This window comes from Heteronotia binoei, chromosome 4, assembly GCF_032191835.1.
Source record: "Heteronotia binoei isolate CCM8104 ecotype False Entrance Well chromosome 4, APGP_CSIRO_Hbin_v1, whole genome shotgun sequence".
Taxonomy (NCBI): Eukaryota; Metazoa; Chordata; class Lepidosauria; order Squamata; family Gekkonidae; genus Heteronotia; species Heteronotia binoei.
Window position 1 is genome coordinate 164732400 of NC_083226.1, and position 17920 is coordinate 164750319.

Genomic DNA, 17920 nt, shown 5'->3' on the forward strand with positions numbered 1-17920 from the left:
AGGAACTGACTGGCCACTGTGCAAGACCAGATGCTGGACTAGATGGGCCACCAGTTTGACCCAGCAGGGCTCTTCTTCCTTATGACTCTTGATGGATGGGTTGTGCTTGCTTTGGCAACACATATACTAAAATTGGAATGGAAGAGAACATTAGAATGGCCCCTGTGCAAGGATGACAAGCAAGGAAAAGTGGATGAGTCTCATATGGATCTATGGACACCATAGAGAGCCATTTAAACTAATGCTGCTTTCTGCTTCCTGTGGCAAATCGGAGTTTGTGAACTGAAGAACTAGGATGAATTGCCGTGAATTTTGGTGCAACTTGTGGTGGTTTATGGTAGTTTGTAAAGAGGTCAGCCCTTGCTTTCTGTTCCCCGTGAGAAACCACTAAGTTTTTTTGGAGGAGCAGAAAGCAGAGCCATGGATCAGAGCCATTTAAAGTACTGCTGCTTTCTGCTTCCTATGGCTATCTGCCAGGAGCAAAAAACCAGGAGTTTAAATGGCCCTGCTTTCTGCTACCTGGGAAAAGCCATGGGGAACAGAAAGGAGGGTTTCCCAACAGGATTTGCAGAGCCCCAAACCTCATGAATCGGTTCAGTTTGTAAACCAGTTCGGGGTTCAGCCACAAACCGAACTAAACTGAATTTTCCAAGTTCATGTCCATCCCTAGTTAAAGGCTACAACTGCCTGGTTCGGTAGCACAAACAAGCATACTGCAGGAGGAAAACTACCTGCTACCCCACTACGCACAGGGCAAACTTCAGCAGGGAGCACTGAGATCAGTAGCTCACCTTATCTGTAATTGAGGGCATTCAAGCAAGGTAAGGTTGCTTGGCAATCATGTTTCTACTGAGTCCTCACCATGCCTAGAAGAGGTCGTTGTAAGAAGCAATTCCTTACCCCCAGGTGATCAGGGAAGTACTACAAAGACCTGCCTAAATAAAACTACCACACTATTTGGACGTTATGGACACAAAATGAAAAGTACCCTAGAGAGAATCTCATGTTCTTCCCAAGGACTTAGAAAGCAACTTTTATAGCAGAGCAACGTGAAGACCAAAGTTTAATTCCAAATAAACATTTGGCTGATTTGCATTTTTAAAGCATTTTGTTACCAATTCAGCATAGGTTATAGGATGTTAAACTAAAGGGAGCCATAAAAATATGCAGAAGCAATCATTCGTGGTTAGCATCATCACTGTTATTATTATTGGTGCTTATGTGGACTCATAAGGGCATGAGAAACTGGCTATGCATGCTAAAATATGGGTAATCAAACCTCAGACTACGATGCATAAAGAGATAATGGAAGGAAGTCAAGAAGCCAACAGTCCCCTCCCATACAGCCCTGCATGCTTTATGGTGTTCAGTTGCTATACATTTAGTTGGGTAGACAAAAAGATAGGGAGGGAAAATACCTCTTAAATATATAGGGTTGGATACAGACAAACAGGCATTTTCTACTGGTTCCCCCTTCCTGCTGCAGACCCCTTTTTGATGTTTCGTAGGGTCTCCTATCCCGCAAGAACAGAATTCCATGGAGATTGGTGGGTGCAATGGGGCAGGAAAGGTAGGGAAGTTCCATTAGGTCATTGGAAAATTCAGCCTGGGATCCAACCCGTCATTATTAAGAGGACTAATTCTTAGTCTCTGCCGGCCATGGAGCTGCTGGTTGCAGCAAAGCCGGCAGTTGAGCCCTCTGACAGCACAGCAGTTGGAAGAAACTGACAGTTGGCCACTGCCACCCTTATTCCCTACATCTGAGCAGCCACAAGCACAAAGCCCTCCAAACTCACCCCCGTGGATGGCTTGTGTACGGGAGCAACTCCACCAAGACTTGGCAACCCAGCACCGAGAGGCACACCTGAGAGCTATGTGCTCCCTCAGCCCGGAGTTCTAACAGGAACCTGGCCACTTGCTAATTGGAAACAGTGGAGGCAAGCCATTCAGTTCCCTGCTCTGAGCTGATCCCCCTGTGAAAGCAACACATCTATCTTGCGACATGCGTCCACCCCTGCTGGCTTTGAAACCTGATACTTTGGCTCCTGAACTTCCGGCTACAAACAACTTGGCTATCGGTTTGTGTTTTGGATGTTGCTCTCTATTGGTTCCTATTCTACTCTGCTCTGTTGATTCCGACCTTGGACTGGCTTTGGACTTTGTGCTTTGGACTTGCTCTGGCTGTTCTCCCTCTGCTTTCCAACTCAAACCCTGTCTGGGACTTGGTCTCCTTCCCTGCCTGCATTCCAGGGTGCGACAGAATTGGATTTCATGTAGCATTGTATGCGTATCAGGACTTTTTTGTAGAAAAAGCCCAGCAGGAACTCCTTTGCATATTAGGCCACACAGTCCTTGATGTAGCCAGTCCTCCAAGAGCTTACACGGCTCTTAGTGCAGGGCCTACTGTGAGCTCCAGGAGGATTGGCTACATCAGGGGTTTGTGGACTAATAGGCAAAGGAGTTCCTGCTAAAAAAAAAAAAAGCCCTGATAATCTCCCTATAGGTCTGGAACAAAGTGCTGAGGACAGTACTTTCACACAGGATCCTGAAGCCTAGAACTGATGCAGGAGTTCAACAACTGCCAGCAGTGCAGCTAACCCTGATTACTTCCTAGCTTATTTAGGCTGAGGCTTGGGGAGGCTGCCTTGTGGAGTGACAGGTCCCCTAAGTGTAAGCCTATGTTACAGCTCCAGTTCCTGGCCTCTAGTTCCAGTTCGTGGCCTCTAGCTCCACCTCCTGTTGACACCCACCATGTCTCGTTATCTAGGCCTGACGGCACTACTCCAGAGGAGATCTTACTGAGCCCACCTGCAGAGCGCAGAACAGTTCCAGCGCTTCCCCTTCTTCGAGCAAAATGCCTCTCTTAATACAAGAAGAAAGGGACATGGGCAATACAATGTAAGAATAACAAGGATGAAATTAATGCTGTATTTGCGAAAACCAAAGGCCTTATTGATCATTGCTCTGTGGGGGGTAGTATGGAAAGACAGAAACTGTGCGCAGTCTGGAAAAAAAACAACAACCGCATAAACAGATATAACTTATGGAACAGCAGAATATGTACACTCGTTTTTTTTTGCAGCCTCGAAAAAATTATTATACCAAACGCGTGGATCTTCATATATATAAAAAATGCAGCAAACTCCCAGATCAACTAGATCTTAGGTGTGCCATGAATATCAACATTTTGGGTGTTACCTAAGTGTAAATCTGGGAGAACAAAGTTCAAATCCCAATGAAAGCTTGCTGGGTGTCCTGTAAAAAGTGGCACATACTCCCAGCATAACCTGCTTCACAGGGCTTTTGTGAGGATAATACGGCAGAGATTAAAATGATGTAAACTGCTTTGGAGGATCTGCTGAGAAGAAAGGGAGGAATAAATGAAGAAAGAAACCTCTTTGCTTTAAGGACATAAGAAAACACTGGCCCTGTTGGATCAGGCCAATGGCCCATCCAGTCCAATACTCTGTGTCACACACTGGCCAAAACCCAGGTGCCATCAGGAGGTTCACCAGCAGGGCCAGAACTCCAGAAGTCCTCCCACTGTTCCCCTCCCAAGCACCACTGATAACAGAGCATCACTGCCCCAGACAGAGAGTTCCATCTATAAGAACATAAGAGAAGCCATGTCGGATCAGGCCAATGACTCATCCAGTCTGACACCCTGAGACATGCAGTGGCCAAAACCTGGGTGCCCACAGGGCCAGAACTCCAGAAGCCCTCCCACTGCCCCCCCCAAGCACCATGGATACAGAGCACCACTGTCCCAGACAGAGTGCTTCATCTACACCTTGTGGCTAACAGCCCTGATGGACTTCTGCTCCATATATTCATCCAGTCCCCACTTGAAGCTGTCTATGCTTCTAGTTGCCACCACTTCCTGCAGTTAATGAATTCCACATGTTAATTCCCCTTTAGGCGAAGAAGTAAAGTAAACCTCTTGATACCACTGCTGAGAAGGTTTTGCCTCTCTGTCCAGCTTGCAAGCCTTCTGGAGGCATGTTGTATAGTACAGGATGTTGGACTAGATGTTCCATTACTCTGATCCAGCATGGCTGTCTATTATGTAAGTCTACTACACTGAATGGTGAAGGATGTATAATAGACTAACATGTCTAATAGACTAACAGAACTGAGGGATTCACAACAGACTGGACAATTTGTTTCAGCCTGTGACCCTGAAGATGAACTTGCTTGTTCCATTTCTGTACAACACTTGGTGTTTTTAGAACTGATGGCGATAATAAATACACAGATACAAGTAACGTGGCCTGATGGCAGAGATTGACTCATAAGGGGGTGGACAGAGAGGAGCAACACATTTCCCCGGACATGAGGGGAAGTTCTGTTTGGGTAGGTCCTCTTTGTGGGGTCCACAGCAGAACTGTAACCAGATGGGTACAATGGGGGTGCCACTCACGCCCATATCCGTCAGACAGACTGCCCTGGTCCCGACCCCCCTTGTTTATGTGCCATTTATTAAATTAGCACCCCTGGCACCCCCTCCAGAAAAAGAAATCCTAGATAGTTAAACCTGTGCTTTTGAATAAGGAAATATGCACAAGGCTACCCACTCCCTTCCCAAAGCATGGGAGGGAAGACTGTAAAAAGTGGCACAAGTATACACATATTGGATTTAAGAAGATATTGGATTTATATCCCGCCCTCCACTCCGAAGAGTCTCAGAGCAGCTCACGATCTCCTTTACCTTCCTCCCCAACAACAGACACCCTGTGAGGTGGGTGGGGCTGGAGAGGGCTCTCACAGCAGCTGCCCTTTCAAGGACAACCTCTGCCAGAGCTATGGCTGACCCAAGGCCCAAGGCCATGCTAGCAGCTGCAAGTGGAGGAGTGGGGAATCAAACCCGGTTCTCCCAGATAAGAATCCGCACACTTAACCACTACACCAAACTGGCTCTTCTTCCATTCTTCCACTAGCCTTCCATTCCAAGCAAAAATCGCAACAATGCCACTACTATTAATGATAATAATAACACAAGAAAAATCAACTTTAAAAGGTAAAGGTAGTCCCCTGTGCAAACACGGAGTCGTTACTGACCAGTGGGGTGATGTCCCATCAGGACGTGATCACGGCAGACTTTTTAGGGGGTGGTTTGCCATTGCCTTCCCCAGTCATCTACACTTTATCCCCAAGCAAGCTGGGTGCTCATTTTACCAACCTCAGAAGGATGGAAGGCTGAGTCAACCTGGAGCCAGCTACCTGAACCCAGTTTCCACCGGGATTGAACTCAGGTCGTGAGCAGAGCTTGGATTGCAGGACTGCAGTTTACCGCTCTGTGCCACAGGACTCCCATATGGAATCAGTTTGCTTCTGTATAAAGAAATAGCACTGTGCTATATTAAGATTGTTTCCACCTTGTTTCTTTTAATTCTGTCATATCTCTGCAACGTCATTCAGGATTAACAACGGTCCCATCCAACTGCTTCCCCTCTCCCATTTTGTCCTCATCTTCTCAAGGTACAGATCAGGCTATTTCCCTGAAAAAATGTCTTTTGCATTAGTGAACCTCTAACAGTAAGTTGTTGGCATTGTAGATCTGTTCTGCATCACATCTGGGGCTATTTGCTATTAGGGATCACATTGGACTCAAATGATGCTCGTTTAGCAGAACAGTGACCCGTGGCCCCTTGCAACAGGAGTTCAGTGAAACTGGGCTGTCTGGAGAGGTCCATCCGACACATGATGAATTTGATAGCCAGCTGGCTTTTAGCAAACCACAGAATAAATCTAGCTTGGATGAAGCGTAAGGTGGCCCTCGAAATCCATCTCCCGACAGGCCTCCCCTTTCCACAGAAACTCCATCCTATGGTGACTCATGCATTAAAAGGGCCACCAGAAAACTACTACCTGACATGCATATTCCAGAGAGCTGTTTCATTACCGGCAATATTTAGCATCTGCTATCCTGAACTCTCGCCGTTCCTACGTCTTTCTCCAGCAGGTTGGGATTAATCCATCGGGAGCCTCTCCCACACAAGCCGCACTGAAATGAAGGAAGATTTTGCCCGCGCTTTTGAAAGCACTCGCAACAACACAGACATACTCTCTGCATGATGCAGCCCTACGCGGCTTTGGAGATGTATAGAACAATCCTTTCTGCAAGAGGTGTTTTTTCTTTATCTTGCCATTTGTTAGGCAGCTATCGAAAACAATGCCCAGAGCTATTAATGATTAATACTTTTCTCCCATGTCCAAAGTGTGAGCGTGCAACCTCAAGCTACGGTTCCAGCGAGCCAGGGAAAGTTGTTATGAAATATTGTTGACAATTATCCCAGCAGTTATGCATCGGATAGTGGAACAAAGGCTTGTGCTAGTTTTGCCTTGCCTGGATTTCTCCTCCTTGTACAGTGGAATTGTTTAAGCAAAAGAACAAAAGCATACTTCCCTGAAACTCTATCTGCAAAGCAAAGGCAGAATGTACAGAGATAAATCAAAGGATTGTTTGCTAGTTTTTTGGGATGTGCACTTTCTCTCTCTCTCTTTTAATATCAGGTTTGTATGTGTGCTGCCATCAATCAGCACAAGCAATATGGAAGGTTGATGGAGAACTTGAACCATGTTTAGGGAAGGCAGGGGCTTTGGCTCAGTGGTAGAGCATCTGCTTGGCAAGCAGAAGGTCCCATGTTCAATCCCCGGCATTTCCAATTTAAAGGACCAGGTAATAGGTGATGTGAAAGACCTCTGCCTGAGACTCTGGAGAGCTGCGGCCAGTCTGAGTAGACAATACTGATCCTGATGAGCCAATGGTCTGATTCAGTATAATGTGTTTATTCATACTAACTCTAACAGGGCCTGGTGTGTGTAAACTTCTAGGTGATTAATGTGTTCCTTGGCATTTTCTGGTGTTCAGAGTGTTTCACCTGTATGCTGTGACCCATGGAACAACTCTGTGAGATACGCAAATATTATTATGGCCAGGCTGAGGCTGAATAATGGCAGAGGGAGACTGCATAAGTTGGCAGGGCTCGAAAACAAAAGGGGTAAAGTGTTATTCAGAACACTGAAGCTCAGCCACAACCACCCTTCCAACTAGAGCTGTCGGTCATAATCGGCAACCAGCAGGAGATGGGATGGGGACAGATACATGGGGGAATCTTTGAAGTTGTGTGCTCTGTTAACGTCACTTCCAGTGAATGTCCGAAAATGGCATAGGGTAGCTCTAGGAATTGCTGGAAACACTATGATTAAACTGTCATTTCTGGATTTTCATCAGTAGTAATAGTGCATGTGGGAACAGGACCTAGTGGTGGGGGATACCCTGCCGTGACTGGTAGACCAGCAAGCTTATTTCCAGCAGTTGCTGTCCACACACTTTCACACATATCCCTACAACCACTACAAACCTGCTTTAAAAATGTAGATTCTAAGGATGCTGGATTCTGTACCCCAGACCACATTTCCCCCATTTGAGCTTCTGTGGAATTATGACATAAGCACAGCCTTAAATCCAACAACAGCAAGTGGTTCTTTGATATTCCCTCATCCTGTGGGGACATGGTCTCATCATCACTATCCCTTTCCATCTTCCTGAGGCACCATCTCTCTTTCAAGCAGTCCTTTCTGTTTTCTCCGCCTGCCCTCTCACTGGCCACAACCATTGTGAAATGGCAGGCTGACCACCACTCGCAAGACTAAGCTGGAAGTTCATTAGGCTCCCATTAATCTCCACCCAACAGCACACGGTGGCTTTAATAGGTCATTGTCTGCATCTTGGAGAGAAGCTGACTGTCCTAGTTGCTAGGGGTAACTCCCTGTCTGTGGACTATGGATGGGCTCAAATGGAACAGCTGTGGGAGTGTCGCGCTCATGCTGTGTGAGAAATACACGGCGCCCATTTACCGACAAAGTCCTAAGCACAGAAGGGTTATGTTTCTTCCCCCCGCTGTGGTCAACTCCAGCGTTTAATTTGTATTTATACCGGGCTCCCCTACCATCTGTGCAGGCCTCCATTCTCAGCCTCTCTGAGGAATCAGAGTGGCATTGTTTGAAGATCTGATTAAATAGCCAGGGAAAAGCCATCCATCATTTATAAACGGGGTGGGGTGAGGGAGGGGAGAGGAGAGAGACAGTTTACAATGGTGTCCCTGCAGATCTTTAGGATTTTTGTCTTCGTTTGTGCCGGCTCACCTTCTAGTCTCATGCCAAACATAATAACAAACAAACAAGAAAAAACAACAAAACAGACCCCAAAAATGGAATTTACTCTCAGCGCTCAAATGCTGAGGTGGAGACTGTAATGAATTATAAAGGTTCCTTTAGGCTGTTCCCAGTGATGAATTAAAAGACATTACAAGCAAAAGACGGCCTCCACCCTCTTTCCTCCCAGCTGGCATCAGAAGGAGCCTGAGCTGAATAGCAGAATTGATTCCACACACACACCCCGCCCTTTAACGTTTGTTGCTTCAAACTGATCATAGAGTGAGCAATCCCACTTCTTCTTAAGTAGGAGCATAAGAATATAAGAGAAGCCATGTTGGATCATGCCAATAGCCCATCCAGACCAGCGCTCTGTGTTACACAGGGGCCAAAACCCAGGGGCCAGAAGGAGGTCCACCAGCAGGGCCAGAACTCCAGCTCCTTTCCATTGTTGTCCCCCAAGCACCAAGAATGCAGAGCATCACTGCCCCAAACAGAATGTTCCATCTATACCTGGTGGCTATCAGGGTTTGATTTTTTTTAGCAGGAACTCCTTTGCATATTAGGCCACACACCCCTAATGTAGCCAATCCTCAGCATTTGAGCACTGAGAGTAAATTCCTCCAAGAGCTTACAGGGCTGTTCTTACAGGACCTACTTTAAGCTCTTGGAGGACTGGCTACATCGGGAATGTGTGGCCTAATATGCAAAGGAGTTCCTGCTACCCAAAAATACTTGGTTGTAATCTCAGGAGATTAGGGATGGGCACGAACTGCAATACGAACTAGATTACATCTCGAACCAGGCTGGTTCATGGTTTGTGAACATCCAGTTCATGAACCCAAGTGGTTCACGATCCACCCACAAACCACCGTGGTTTTTATAGTGGTTTCGTTCATGGCCCCCTTCCCTCTCCAGAGACGTGCCACTTCAGCAGCATGCTTCCACAGGTGAAAGGAAGACAATTTGCATGCTGCAGTGGTGGTGTGACACATTGTATCACATTGGATTTTTGCAAATCTGGGAATTTCCCAGGGTTTGCAGAACCCTACATTGTTGCTGTGCCTTGTGCAACTTTTTAGGACTTTGTTGCTCCATGGGACTATTAAGAAGCAGAAAAACAACCAACAAGATGCCAGACAGGTGTTGGAAATGTAAAAAGCATGAAGGTTCTTTCTACCATATGTGGTGGACTTGTGAAAGAGCTAAAATGTTTTGGCAAATGATTCAGCAAGAGATTTCTAAGATTTTGGGATATGAATTCAATAAAGTTGCAGAGATTTTTCTGCTGGGATTACAAATGGAAAAATTTCCAAAAAAAGATAGAACTTTAATATGGTACTTGCTCTCAGCTGCTAGGACATTGTATGCGCAGTTGTGGAAGCAAGAAAAAATACCAGAGAAATGGGACTGGATTATAAAAGTTATGTCATGGAGTGAAATGGACAAATTAACAAGAAAATTAAGAGACTATGATTTGGAGCTCTTTAAGTTGGAGTGGAAGTTCAGAAGATATGTAGAAAAAGAGTGGAAAATAAAAGGACATTGGACAATCTTTGATAATGATTAAGTTTTTTAAAATAAGAATATAACTTTTGGTTTTTTAATAGTTAAGGGTACCTTTAATATTTCTTTCTTTTAAGTAAACAACACTGGCGGGGATCAAGTAATGGGGGGAGGGGTGGGGAAAAGTAAGATATGGGGTAGAATTTTTTTTCTTTTTTTAAGTCTTTATAAGTTGTAGATATAGTTTTGCTACCATATGTTACTAATAAAAAATGTTTATCACGAAAAAAAAGAAGCAGAAAAACACATATTTAATCAAACTTTGAAAAGACTGTCAAGCATTTAAAAATTCACTATGAATTTAGGCAGATCATGAGGGGAATGAAAAGAGCCCGTGCTGGGCTCTGGTGGCCTTTTCTTATCTGCCCAGGGTAAAGCCAATCACCACTTTGGGGTTAGGAAGGAATTTTCCTCCAAGCCAGATTGGATCTTGAAGGGTTTTGGAGACTTCCGGGGTTGGAAAATGCAGAGCTGAACTGCTTCCCAGAAGGGGAGCAATCTGGAACTTCTGTTCAGGGTAGTGGAAGGCAATCTAATGCCTACTGCCTACTTTTCTCAGTCAGAGATCAGTCCAAGATATGCACAGGTAACTTTGAGGAGATTTACCTTGGCTAAAAGGGAGTCCGGGGGGGGGGGGCGTCCTTTGAGGGATCTCCGGAGATGAGTTGCATTTTCATCATCTGCAGAAGTTTCCAGAGTCATTTATTTGACATAAACTTGACAGGATCCTAATCTTCTTTGATACTGCTAAACATTTAAAGCTATACAAGACCATAATGTTGATCTGGATAACTACAGAAAAGGTACAGATTGCTATCTTTCATTCCGGGACTAATTAAAGTTAAACAAAATAAAATCAGAAGGTGGAAATTGAAATCTAGAAAGCTTGGAAGAAGAAGGGGAGAAGGGGTGAAATTTGGACTTTGTAAATTTAAAGGACAGTGCTAAAAAGTGGAAAGGAGTTTATTGTTTTGTTTACTTGTTTTTTTTTGAAGAAAAGCCCCATCATCATAGACTTGCAGCTCCCAAAACCAACACAGGAAATACATCCAGTATCGTGAGATCTCTCTACCAGAAAAAACGGGAGTTGGTGGCAAGCAAAGCAGGAAATATCGGATGGAAAAGGGAAATCATTGAAGCAGCCAGCCTACTCTAGGATTATAATATCATAGAAAAACATTGGTGGCCATTGCTAAGAGGCTAAAAATTAAATAAATTTTTAAAAGTGTTCAGGACATTAAAAATTGGTGGCGCCAGAGGTCACGATTATAAGGAAAATACTATTGGACATTACTGTTAATAACCATTTTAGAAGCCTCTAGAGGAAAAAGGGGAAAAAAATAAAGTGAGGCAGAAAGTCACGATCACCATTTTGGAAAAAATAAAAACTTTAAAAAATAATATCTGAGTCCAGGAGGCTCTGAGGACAGCGAAATAAGGGTTATTGAAAAGAGGAAGCCTAACTCTTTTAAATCTGATAGTTGAAATTTAATTTGGTGAGGTCAAACTTTTCGGTGTTTTTGCACGTCAGACCATAAGCAAACCCATGCAAGGACTGCTTCAGTGGAGAAAATGCAGGACCAATTAGATGCAATAGAAGCCAGGATAATGAAAGGGATGAAGGAGATGATAACTACTTCCAAAAAATAAATTAGAAAAGATATTGAAGAGCTAAAAAAAGATATAGAGGATCTCAGAAATTAGACTGAGGTGACATCAAAAAAAGTGCAAGAGGTGGAAGGAAGAACGAAAGTACATGATTCCACCTTGTTAAAAATACAAGGAAAAGTAGCATATCATGACTGCAAATTGATGGAGACCCAGATACGTCTGAGAGGAGTACCCGAGGATGAAGAAACTGATTTGAAAGAATATATAATAAAAATAATTACAGAATTTTTGGAGGAAGATCCTGGACTAGAAACATGTATCACTACATACAAATAGTGAACTCAGTATATGTAAAAAAAAATAATCTACCAAGAGATGTGGTTATAAGATATATGACAAAAGAAATGGTGGGAAAAATCATGAATAAAAAATTTGAAAAGACACTGATAGTGAGAGGCAGCAGAGTAAGAATTATGAAGGAGTTGCCAAGACAAGTGATAAATGACAGAAGAGCATATAAGAAATTGACAGAAAAATTACGGGACAATGAAATGAGGTATAGATGGATAATACCTGAAGGTTTGAGCTTTGAGCTACAAGGAAAAAGGATTACAATTACAAACACACAGGAACTGCACGGATTTTATGAAGAACATAAAGAATTTGCACCATGATAGAGTACAAATTATTATCTTGGAAAGTAAATGGACTAAATTCACCACAAAAAAGAGAGGCAATGTTTCATTGGATTAAAAAGCAAAATTATAATATAGTTTGTTTACAAGAAGTACATATCAAACAAAAGGATTACAAATTTTTATGGAATAAGCAATTGGGACTAGAATTTCATTCATTGGCTGAACAGAAGAAAAGGGGAGTGATTTTTTTTTATATTAAACAAGAATTGGACCCAAAACTAGTGTTTAAAGATAAAGATGGAAGATCTGTAGCGGTAGAAATAATATTAAATGTAAAAAAACCCATTGTTACTGGGACTGTATGCACCAAATGGAGCAAAGGATGCTTTTTAAAAAGACATTGTACAGCAATTTGATGAAGTGACATATGATCAAGTTTTGATAATGGGGGACTTTAATGGAACAATTAAGAACACACTGGATAGGTCTGGGGGGAAAAATAATAAAGAAGGAAAATTGCCAAAGTCTTTTTTTGAATTGGTCAAACAAGAAAACTTGGAGGATATATGGAGGAAATTTAATCCTTAAGTGTGGGACTATACCTTTTTTTCAGCAAGACAAAACTTTTTCCAGAATTGACATGTTGTGGGGTACTAAAGACTTAGGCCTTATAACAAAGAAAATAGAGATTTTACCTAAAATAGGGGCTGATCATAACCCAATAATGTGGATTACAAAATTGTCTAAAAAGTTGAGAAGATGGAGATTGAATTAAATTTCCTATAAATAAAGAAACAGTGACATCTCTAGAAAATGAAACTAAAGCTTTCTTCCAAATAAATGATAAAGAAGATATAGAATTTCAGATGGTGTGGGATGCTTATAAAGCAGTAATGAGAGGAATATTGATTACATTGAATAATAAAGACAAGAGGGCAAAAGAAAAACAGATGTTGGACATTCAAAATGAAATAAAGAAAAAAGAAGGGGAACTGAGAAAAAGGCCAGGGAAAAAGAAAATTATGAGGGAGATTACAATATTACAAACACAAATGAGACATTTGTAAATAAAGAACTGGAATGGAATCTGAAAAGATTGCAGCAGAAATCTTTCGAGGGAGCAAATAAACATGGAAAATATTTGGCCTGGCAACTGAAGAAAAAGAGAGAAAGTAAAATTATTAATAAAATTGTGGTGGATGGAAGAGAGGTGGTAGATCAAGAAGGAATAAAAAGAGAATTCTTTAAGTATTATGCCAAATTATTTAAGGGTGTTAAAATAAAGAAAGAAAAGATGGAAGAGTATTTACAAAAGATTAAAATAGCACCCTTAACAGAAAATATGGGAAAAGTCTTGAATGATCCAATTGAAAAAATAGAAATTGAAGCAGCAATTGATGCAATAAAAAATGGAAAAGCACCTGGGCCAGATGGATATACAGCTAATTTTTTAAAAACCTTCAAAGAGGAGTTAATACCAAAACTTCAGAAATTGATGAATATGATAAAAATAAATACCAAAATACCAAATACATGGAAGGAAGCTGTTATTTCGTTGATTCCAAAGGAAGACAGAGATGTCATGAATGTAAAAAATTATAGACCAATCTCATGACTATAAAAGTCAATCTAATGACTATAAAATATATACAAGAATCTTGGCAGAACGGCTTAAACAACATTTGATAAATTTTATAAAGGAAGATCAAGCGGGGTTTCTCCCCAAAAGGCAAATAAGAGACAATATTAGAACTGTTGTAAATATTGTAGAATATTATGAAAGACATCCAGAAAAGGAAGTACCATTATTATTTGTGGATGCAGAGAAAGTATTTGATAATTTAAATTGGTACTTTATGTTTGCAGTGATGGAGAAAATGGAGCTAGGAGAAAGCTTTATAAGGATGATAAAAGCAATATATACTGAACAACGTGCAAGGCTATGTATAAATGCAGATCTTACAGAAGACATGATAATTAGCAAAGGTACAATACAAGGCTGTCCGCTTTCCCCACTGTTGTTTATAATGACTCTTGAAATCTTACTGATGCAAGTCCAAGAAGATAAAGAAATAGGATTAAAAGTAAAATGATTTACTTACAAATATAGAGCATTTGCAGATGATATAATATTTATAAATGAAAATCCCATACAAGTCGCACCTTTGTTGTTAGCTAAAATATAAGAATATGGGGAATTGGTGGGACTGTGTATTAATAAAGAAAAATCAAAACTTCTATGTAAAAATATGCAAGTAAGCAAACAAAAGGAACTGCAGAAGATAACAGGATGTGAAGTTATCTCTAAAGTAAAATATTTGGGTGTGGAGATAACAATGAAGCATATTGACTTGAATATTGACAAAGAAGAATATTGACAATTATGAGAAGCTATGGCGTAAAATGGATGAAGATATGATAAAATGGAATAAACTTAATTTGTCATTGCTTGGCAGGATAGCTGCAATTAAGATGAATATTCTGCCAAGAATAATGTATTCGTTTCAAACTATTCCGACTGTGAAAGACAGTAAACAATTTGATTAATGGCAAAGGAAGATTTCAGAGTTTGTGTGGGCTGGGAAGAAACCAAGGATCAAAATGAAAATTTTAACAGATGCAAAAGAGAGAGGAGGATTCCAATTACCAGATTTAAAACTATATCATGAAGCAGTTTGTTTAGTGTGGATAAAAGAATGGGTGACACTGTTAAACAAAAAACTTTTAGCGTTGGAAGGTCATGGAAATAAATTTGGCTGGCACGCTTATATGTACTATGGAAAAAAAACAGATGGATGGTTTTTTCTCTCACCATTATATAAGAAACAATTTGCTAAATACATGGATGAAACATAAGAAATATGGGGATGAGAGAAAACCATTATGGATAGTGCCAGCAGAAGTAATAAAAATAACAGCTGAGATGGGTGAAGAAAAGTGGTTGTCATATAATCAACTATTAAAAATACAAAGTGGCAAAATAGAATTGAAAACTGCTGAAGAGCTGAGTAATAAATATGATTGGTTCCAAATGCAACAAATAAAGAGCCTGGTGGAAAATGATATTAAAACTGGAATAAGAAAAGAGCAAACAGAATTGGAAAAAGTTCTGCTTGGAGACAATGAAAAATTAATTTCAAAATTATATAAATTACTTTTAAAATGGTCTACGGTAATGAAGTAGTGAAATTTCAAATGATTAAGTGGGCAATTAATGTAAATAAAGAAATACAGATGGAAACTTGGGAATATTTCTGGAAAAACTCTATAAAGCTTTCGACGTGTCATAGTATTAAAGAGAACTGTTTTAAAATGATGTACAGATGCTATATGACTCCTAAAAAGTTGGCAAAGATGAACAATAAGATGCCAGATAGATGTTGGAAATGTAAAAAACATGAAGGTTCTTTCTACCATATGTGGTGGACTTGTGAAAGAGCAAAAAAGTATTGGCAGATGATTCAACAAGAAATTTCTACAATCTTGGGATACGAATTTAAGAAAGTTGCAGAGACTTTTCTGTTGGGATTACAAATGGAAAAATTTCCAAAAGAAGATAGAACTATAATTTGGTACTTGCTTTCAGCTGCTAGGACATTGTATGTGCAGTTGTGGAAGCAAGAAAAAATGGGATTGGATTGTAAAAGTTATGACATGGAGTGAAATGGACAAATTAACAAGAATTTTAAGAGACTATGACTTAGAAGTTTTTAAGATGGAGTAGAAAGAAGTTTAGAAGATATGTAGAAAAAGAGTGAAAAATAAAAGGACATTGGACAATTTTTGATAATGATTAAGTCTTAGAAGGAAGAAGAATATTAATCTTTGTTTTTATTAGTTAAGGGTACCTTTAAATATTAGTATTTTAAGTAAATAACACCAGCAGGGGTTAAGTAATGGGGGTGGGGTGGTTAGAAAGTAATATATGGGATAGACAAAAAGAAGTAAGGATGCAAGAAATAGATATTGTTACCATATGTTACTAAATAAAATTGTTTTAAAACAGGATCTTGAAGGGTTTTTGCCTTCCTCTGGGCATAGAACAGGGGGCAGTGGAGGAGTGGGGGGCAGCAGTGTGCAGGGGTTTACTGCAGTGTGTAGGGGTTGGACTAGATCAGGGGTCCCCAACGCCCGGGCTGGGGACCGGTAGCGGGCCGTGGCCTGTTTGAAATGGGCCGTGAAATCTCACTGCCCCCCCCCGCAGCCTTACCCCCCCACGGCGCCTCCTCTTCCCCCCATTTTCACCATTTTAAGGCCAGGGGAGTGAAGGAGGCAAGGACAGCATCGCTTGCTGCTGCTGCGGCAGTTTTCCCCGCCCATCAGCTGATCGACGGGGGATGGTCAGCCTGGGAGGTGCTTCACAGCCCCGGCCTTAAAATGGTGAAAATGGGGGGAAGAGGAGGCAGCAAGGCTGAATGGGGCGGCAAAGGAGAGAGGAGGAAATCCTGTGGGGGTGTGGGGAAGGTTGAATTGGGTGCCCTCACCCTGCTGGTTCTGGGGCCATGGTCAGCAGGCTGGTCCTGGGGCCGGTCCCCAGGGCCAAAAAGGTTGGGGACCACTGGACTGGATGACCCGTGAGGTCACATCAAATTCTATGTTTCTGTTGTATATGAGATCTGAAATGTGTATAATGTTCTTGCCTGGCTCATTGGAGCCTGTAGGACTGAGCTTGGGGACTCGGAAACAATGGACAGTAGGATCCAAATCCCTGCTGTCCTGCTCCAATCATGAGCCCCCTGCTGGTTTGTATGGTCCAATAGCATGCTAGCATGCAATGTTCCCTCTAAGCTGTGCAGTCTCGTGAGCAGAAATTCTACTTTGTAAGCTACTAGCATTAAAGTTGTGAGCTATTAGCATTAAAAGTTGTGAGCTGCTGCATAAATTAGTTTGCTCTGGGGCCATTTTTCACGAGCTAAGACAAAAATGTGTGAGCTGGAGGCTAAAAATCTGTGAGCTAGCTCACACTAACTCAGCTTAGAGGGAACACTAAGCTGTGTGTATATATAGTTGGCCCTGTCGGCCCAGTTTCCAGTCTTAGAGTGCAGCCCTATACTATGCTGTGCTGAATAAAAAAAGCTATGATCACTACCTCGCCTCGTCATTGCGCTGAACCCACAATATTATAGTTTCTAAATGGTATCACTTCAAATTCTGTTTTTTCTAAAAGGAATCACTATTACTCATGGTATCAAAGGAACTCCTTGGACATCCAGAAACTCAAGCGAGAGAGTCACTGCTGAATCTTGGTCACCATCAGATGCGCAGCCTCCTACACAATGCAGGAAATTCACAAATAACTTCACAGAATCAGCATTGCGGTCAAATGGTGATCTAGCCTCTGTTTAAAAACCTCCAAAGGAGAGCCCACCAGCTTCCCAGGAAGTCTGTTCCAGTGATATAGCAAGTACACTTTTGTACTGAGCCACCAACCTTGCTGCTACTAGACCTCTGCAACCTCGAATCTTGGACTAGACATGACAACCAGCTTTTCTGGAACCCTCGACTTGACTTGGACTTGCTGCCTGGAAAGCTTTGATCCTAGACTGGACTTTGGTAAGCCTGCTCCCTGGAACACCTGGCTTTTGGACCGGAGTTTGGTTATTCTCTGCAACCTTGCCTGTGACTCAACCTGCAAAACCCCAGCTCTTGCCTCCTGGGGAAGCTGTACAGTACACAAAGCAACCTTCACACAGCAACCTCAGCTAATGCTCCCCAGCAATTTAGGAAAAGCTGAACTAACGCTCACCTTACCAGCAGTTCTGTCCCAGCTCCTTCCTCCAGCCCAGCTAAGTCATAGAAGGGCAAAGTGTCACTGCTGACCAAGATCAAGCTAATTCATTCCATAGTGTTCCCCATCACTATATACGGGTGTGGAGGTTAGACAGTGAAGGAAGCCAACAGAAAGAAAGTTGATTCATGTGCAAAGGGGTGCTAAAGGTTTTACAGAT

The 17920-nt window shown here is 41.9% G+C and overlaps 1 protein-coding gene and 1 non-coding gene across 2 annotated transcripts in view; one reads left to right on the top strand and one right to left on the bottom strand.

Annotated features, from left to right (window-relative positions):
* The window catches only part of DCC (DCC netrin 1 receptor), a gene marked incomplete at its 5' end in the record, with an annotated part of 1016990 nt that overhangs the window by 622666 nt on the left and 376404 nt on the right, over window positions 1-17920 (bottom strand). The gene's annotated exons all lie outside the window — the stretch shown is intronic.
* On the top strand, window positions 103-207 carry LOC132570652 (U6 spliceosomal RNA). Its single transcript, XR_009555355.1, has one exon. It is a non-coding gene; the product is annotated as a U6 spliceosomal RNA (small nuclear RNA).